This window comes from Aquila chrysaetos, chromosome 11 (assembly GCF_900496995.4).
Source record: "Aquila chrysaetos chrysaetos chromosome 11, bAquChr1.4, whole genome shotgun sequence".
Taxonomy (NCBI): domain Eukaryota; kingdom Metazoa; phylum Chordata; class Aves; order Accipitriformes; family Accipitridae; genus Aquila; species Aquila chrysaetos.
The window spans coordinates 13966071-13972809 of record NC_044014.1 but is presented as its reverse complement, the minus strand read 5'-3'; positions in this window follow the sequence as shown (position 1 = coordinate 13972809).

The following is a 6739-nucleotide window of genomic DNA, read 5'->3' as shown; positions in this document are numbered from 1 at the left end:
ACTTAAGGGCACCAGGTCTGAGCGACAGCATAGCAACATCTATCTGATTTAGGGGAGCTATAGATCCCTTTATTGCACCCTTCCTCTTTCCGCAGCATTGCAACAACTGTCTTATATTACCACTGGGTATGGCATGCTGCATGTTCTCCACCACCGCTGCTTTGATTTTTTTTTTTTTAAGCTCAGGTGGTGGACATGTGCTGCAGTGGGAGACAGTCTGCGTGTTATGTTGCACTAAGACTTTGCAATATCAAGAGGGCACCAGGCAAATGTGGTGGCGCAGCTTTGCACTGAAGCCATCTAGCTTGTGAGCAATAACTGGGACTGTTAAGTCAGCCCGTTCTTTGAATTTCCTGAAGTGCTTATTGAATTAAGTAACGATTTTGTTATTCAAAGGGTTTGTGTTCGTAAATGTGTATGTATGGGTATTATTTCCTTAGCGTCTGAATCAAGTTTACTCAGGTTTATTGGCAACCTGGGTGTTGTTAGTACATTCCTTTCTCATTATGCCATAGTCTATGAAAATCATCTCTAGCAAGAGCAGTACTGGAATCTCCCCGCTTCTGTGCTGCAGGACGCAGCCTGTCTTGGTGCATTATTTATTTCCCCTGGGAACTTCACGGCAGCAGCAGGAGAGAAAACAGCTCCTTCTCCAAGATCACAGCTATTCATCACCTAAGCCAAAGGAAAATGTCTATTAAATATCACCTGCATAAAGCCTGACAAGGTAGTAATTACTGATTCTGACCATGTATATATATATATATATACACACACACACATTGGACAGTACAAATCACTACAGGTTACAGCGACTGTAATTTACATTCATCTGCAAATGATTCCCTGGGATACAGGGAAAAGGCCTGAATATTTTTCAAAGGAAGGCTCACATCCCAACAGATTATATTACATATCCACCATCCCATTCAGGATCTACTTTCTGTGCCACCTAAGATGGTATAAAATGATAACAGTATGATACATGTAAATGGAAAAGTCAAACCAAGACATTCATTTGATTTATATTAGGTTTTTTGATGCAGTTCAGCAGTTTGAAAGAGGAGGGAAAGCTAGAAGCACATATCCTGGCAACTCCGGCACATGATTCATTGTTTGAGTATTGCTGCACTGCAGAAGGCTTAAGATCATTATCTTGCTAAAGGTAGTAATTTATTTGATAATGAGCCAAGCTCCGCTAACCTTACTCAGATGTTGGGCAGGACCTAAAGCTGTGAGCAGTGGAGTAACAGTACCACACTTCCTTGCATGCTGGGACATAACCTGTGGCTCTGTGTCATGGCTGCTACTGCAGCAGAAATTAGATATAATAATATTATTTCTAAAATGGACTCTAAGATCCCATCAGCAGGAGCAGGACGAGCAAGATTTAGGCTGAGAGTTAAATTCTAGGTGTCTTTCTCAGCTGCTTTCAGACATGTTAGAAGATCGAGGAATTATTTTATTCTTTCCACTAGTATTTCTAATCCATTACAAAACTAGCAATATTTCCTTAAATTACTACAAGGAGTAAATAAAAAAACCATCTTGCAAGATCTACAAACAGAGAATAGGGATGCGATAGAGAGGCCATGGGTAGGCAGCAGTGAAACAGGTTTTAGTACAGCTTCCAGCTGTCACCTTCACAAGGAGCACAGGAGATGGCTGCCAACCTGGAGCACACGGAGGGATCAAGCTAACACTTAATGTAGAGAAAGCAGGAATGATCACCTTGCTCGAGTCCTAGGCCTTGCTGGGGCCCTACCTTTTATACTGCAAAAGATTCTGTAAGCCTAAAGGAGACTGCAGCAGGACAGTTTTTTAATAGGCACAGGTCAGCATGACCCAGCAGAGCAGGAGCATGAGCAGACCAAGGGGAGAAGGGAGTGAGGGACTCCCTTACACCCATGAATATTTCACACCTCCTAGCTACCATGCAAGGAAATGTGCAGGGAGACGGGGTCACCTCCTCACAGCTCACCATATGGTGTCCTCATCTACCCCCTTATACCTGACCTTATAAACATCTTAAATCTCTGTGATTTCTATAGCCTTCCCTGGGTATTCAGTTTTTTTTTTTAATAGCCTCTTCCTCCCAGAGGACTCAAATGTCAAGTAGTGAAAGATGCCAGACAAATTTTCAGCTAGGGAAAGATTTGGTGGTTGAGAATTAAAAGGCTGAAGAATAAAATATGAGGGGAACAGGAATCAGAGATTAGGGCCTGGATTCTGCTGCTGGAACTGAAAGGCTGTTGGAATGCATGAGGGGAAGTTGTTTCTGCTAATGAACACATGACGACTCTAGACATATTTGAAACTCATTTTTAAATACACCCAAATGTTCATGATTGGGAAGACAGCCATGGATCAGAACTGGTAAGCAGGTAATGGAAATTGTCCACTGAAGAAACCTGAGTGCTGTGCAGGGCCAAGTGTGTTTCTGTTCCCTTGTAGGCTTTCCTTCAGAGCCTCTCCAGGGATTAATGGTGCTGGGCAGCCAGGATGGGAGGGGGTCACTTCTACCAGACTGTTCCTCCAAATACACAGGAGGAAGCATCCCCTCCATGTCGCTCTCCAAAGCTGTAGGTCAGATTGGTAGCATAAACCATAATACTTGTGGTGGTAAGAGGCCGCAGTGGGCAGCGATGGTGATGGGGCTCCACAGAGCACTGCTTTCCTCCAGCAGTCTTGGAGAATTCCTGTGTTTGGCCCGGGGAAAGGCAGATGAGAGGAATTTTCTAACACGTGTGGCAGGCCATTGTAATCCTAGTTGCAGAACTGTGAGGAAAAACTGGGACAGAAAACTGTTCTCAGTTTCAAACCACACTGGGGAATGGCAAGTTCAGCTTAGTTCCAGGATTATTGACTTAATTTTAGTTGCTTTCCATAATTGTCATCTATTTTATTTTTTATGTAAACCATGTAATTGTACGTTATACACAGACCGCTTGTCAGCTTTAGCTTCTGTCTCAGAACTAACTGAGCTCTTTATTTGGGTGTCTCTGTTAATCAAAACATTTCCATAGCTTAACCTTTTATGAAAATGGTAATGTTTCTTCCTCTTGAGATCACTGGCTCTACTCTAGTGCCAAACATGATCAAAGGTTATTGCTATTTGAGAACTGTTTTGTGATCTTTATGAACAAAGTAGAAAGCCTCAATCCAATTTAAACTGAACAACTGTTCACATTATAAAACTATCATTTAGTTTGAAAATAACAGGCGGAGAGGACATTCAAAAAGAATATAGTAAAAATATCAGTTAGATAATTAAGTAATTGAGGACCGCATAGCGTTTCCTTATCACTGGAGAAAAAGAAGTATTTTTAGTAAGCTCTTGTTCCTTTTAATACTGCAAAACTGATGTAACTCTGAGAATGCAAATTGGCTTCCAGGGTGCATCCCAGGATGTCAGCCCACTGACAGTGTCTGTAGCATCACTCGTGTTTGAGGCCATGAGGTTGTGATGGATTTCCATATCGCTAGGGAAATTACAAGACTTGCAGCTACATAAGTAGTATTTATGTAACACATTTGTAATATATATAAAATACTATTTTAATATTAGTAAATTGTTAGACAAGTTTTACTTTCCTTAGTGGTAATCTCCCATTGATGATATTATCGGAGTAAATTGAGCAAAATTATATGCAAATACAGGACCTCATCCATGAGCACATGTTCACCCAACCATTATGTCTTCATGTGTTAATTAATATGTGTAACATGTTTCTAAACGAGAAAAAGCTTGTCAGGGCTGAAAATAGCTATTGTTTGGGGCGGGGAGGGTGTGCAGTTTATCAAACCTCTGTGGTGGTGGAGTGCCACCTAGTGATATTCTTCCTTACAACAGCGTGGTGTGGAAGGAAACACATTTCACCACCCCCCCCCCCCCGCCCCGAGCTTTCCTTTATCAATTCTTCTCATCGCTACCTTCCAGTGCCATTTTACACTGTCCAGAAGACATGTACTGTCATGGTCCCTGCCCCAAATTGCTTACATTCTCCTGGGTGATGTTATGATGAGATTTTACTTTATTTATTTATATCTCTGCTGTAGCCCATAAATCCTTGCACTCAGGAAGTGATGGCTTATCATTTTCATGCCACTACAGTTTAAAACATGCATTAAATTAACTGCCTGAGGGTTGTGACCTCAGATAAATCAGTGAGCAAATATTTCTTCTCTAGTAACCCTTTCTGCACACACACAAACACACCCCACTGATGTGAAACTCTCTCATGCAGCTGGTGAAACAGGTGATTCTGCTTATTTACCATAAAGTACAGGTGTCTCTTGAGCAAAGTCAGATATTCAGGGAAATAAATAACAATCTTTTCAATGAACTAAACTTTCTGAGTCTGGCTTGTTGCTGCTGTTAATGGAGATTTATTTATTTTTATTTAAGGTGATTTATTTATTTATGTCATCTTCTGTGGCTGTGGGAGTTTTTTGCTCTTACTAGCAGAAAGGTTTTCCCAGAGCTGGGACCATGGGCTCAGCTTAAAAGGGAGCATTAAAAAGCGATCCCACTTCAAGAGCTCCACCTTGTCTAGAGGTTCACTCTATGACACAAATGCGTCCTTTTTAGCCATGACAGTCACAACACTGTTGCAGGATGGCAGATGTGGTTATTTCCACTTTACTGATGAATATGAAGCACAGGGAATTTTAAGTGGCTGGTCCCAGGCTACAGGAAATTCTTGCTAAGGTTAGAAACCCAGATGTCCTCTTGAGTGTCAGTCCAGATCCTCGGTCATGAATCTGTTGAGGCATTCTGTAGGTTTGCTGCAGAATTAATTCAAAAGTAAACATTTGAGTCTTGACACAGATTTGTGTCCTGGTTGCACTTAAAACTATGCGCTGTGAGTTGTGATGTTTCAAGGTATGGTGGCTGACTTACCAAAAATGGGCTTTAGCATGAGTTATCATGGACTCCTAACACAGCCACCCTACTATATCTGCACTGCAGTTAGAGGTGCAGCTACCATGATGGTGAGCTCATCGAATTTGAAAGAATTTAGCTCAAATGGCACTTGTTGTGAAGACCAGCCTGTACAGTCACCCTTAGAGGGTCTCACAGGACACAAATCACCAGGAGTTTGAAAAACATGGAATAGAATCATAGAATGGTTTGGGTTGGAAGGGACCTTTAAATGTCATCTGGTCCAACCCCGCTGCAATGAGCAGGGACATCTTCAACTAGATCAGGAAGCTCATGGGAATGCCTCAATAAATGGATATAATTTTTGGACATATTTATGCTGTTACCCACAAGTGCAAACATGAACCTAAAGCACAAAGGTAACTACCTCCCTTCATAAGTTCCCACTCCTGTTTTGTTGTTAAAGCCATAAGAAGGAGTATAATAAATATCAAGATTATATATTTAAGAGGTAAATTTGAAGGTTTTTTTATTTATCATATAATTTATTGTGTTTTTGTGGGTTTTTTGGTTTTTTGTTTGTTTGTTTGTTTGTTTTTTTAATTCTGAGAATATTCCCTTCCTCCAGCAGTATTTTGCTAGCAAAATTAAAATCATACCTTTTGATATTTATTTACATGTGCAGCTGTTTTGTTTTAAAGGTCTAAGAGTTTGGTCCTCTTGAGAATCTGAAATCCTAGAATCAAGGAATTTATCATGATCATCTTCCTGGTAATTTTATTATGTAAGAAACAGTACAAAAGAAAATGAGGGAAAAGAAGAGTGCAAAACTTAGAAAAGGAACTTTATTGATTTTTTTTCTTAGAAGTCTGCTTGGAAATGACTGAAACTACGTTTCAGCATGTAGGATATTTTGTAAATTAAGTCATACATACAGAGAATACATTATAAAATGTGTATTATTCTCCAGTTCTAATGGTAAAATCAGACCATTTGAAAGCATCCATTCGAAATTGCCTATTTTGCCATGTAATCAGTAAAATGAAGCGCTACAATTCAGGCTTCATTAAACCAGGAGGAGAAGACGTTTCCCATTGTCATTATTAGTTTCAAGTGGTACTTTAAGGTCATAATCAACATCCATTCTGCTAGGGAGCGTACATGTGGTACAATGCATTCTCTGCCCTAAAAAGCTATCAGATGAAACAATTTGTAACCCCATAGAGATAAAACCAACTATTTCAGGGTTTGGGTGGGAGCGGAGCAAACAGCAGCAGCTGATTCTTGAGCAGCGCAGAGCCACTGTCCTGCGTTCCCTTGTTCTACACCACGGTGTGTACAAAATCACAGACAAGCCAGCGTGACTAGTCAGGTGCAATGAAACGGCAGAAGCCAGGCTCCAAATGTAATTTGTGCCCCCAAAACCGCAGAAATCCCCTTTTATCACCTTCCACAGCACCCTGGCTCCCTCCCTGCTCTGAGGGGACATTTGACTCTTGCTGCTGCACCTCTCTGCTGACGGAGCAGCTCCTGGCCTTTCGTGTCAGAGGAGAAACACTCCTCCGTGTCGTGGATTAAAATCCCTGACGGCTGAACTTCAACAGCAAGATGGACAGCTGTGGAAGAAAACCCCGAGGCCTAAGGGAACGGGGGGGGGGGGGGGGCTGGGTGACCAGGGCCTTGTACAGGGCCGCGACGGGCCTCTTCGAGTAGCCTCCGGGCCGCGGGCCCGCACAGCGCTGCGGGGCACACGGAGCCAAACCTGGCCGCCCCCGCGGCCCCAACGGCCCGGCCCGGCCCGGCCCGCCGCGCTCCGGCCCCGCCCGCCGCCCGCCGCCGTTGCTACGATACGGC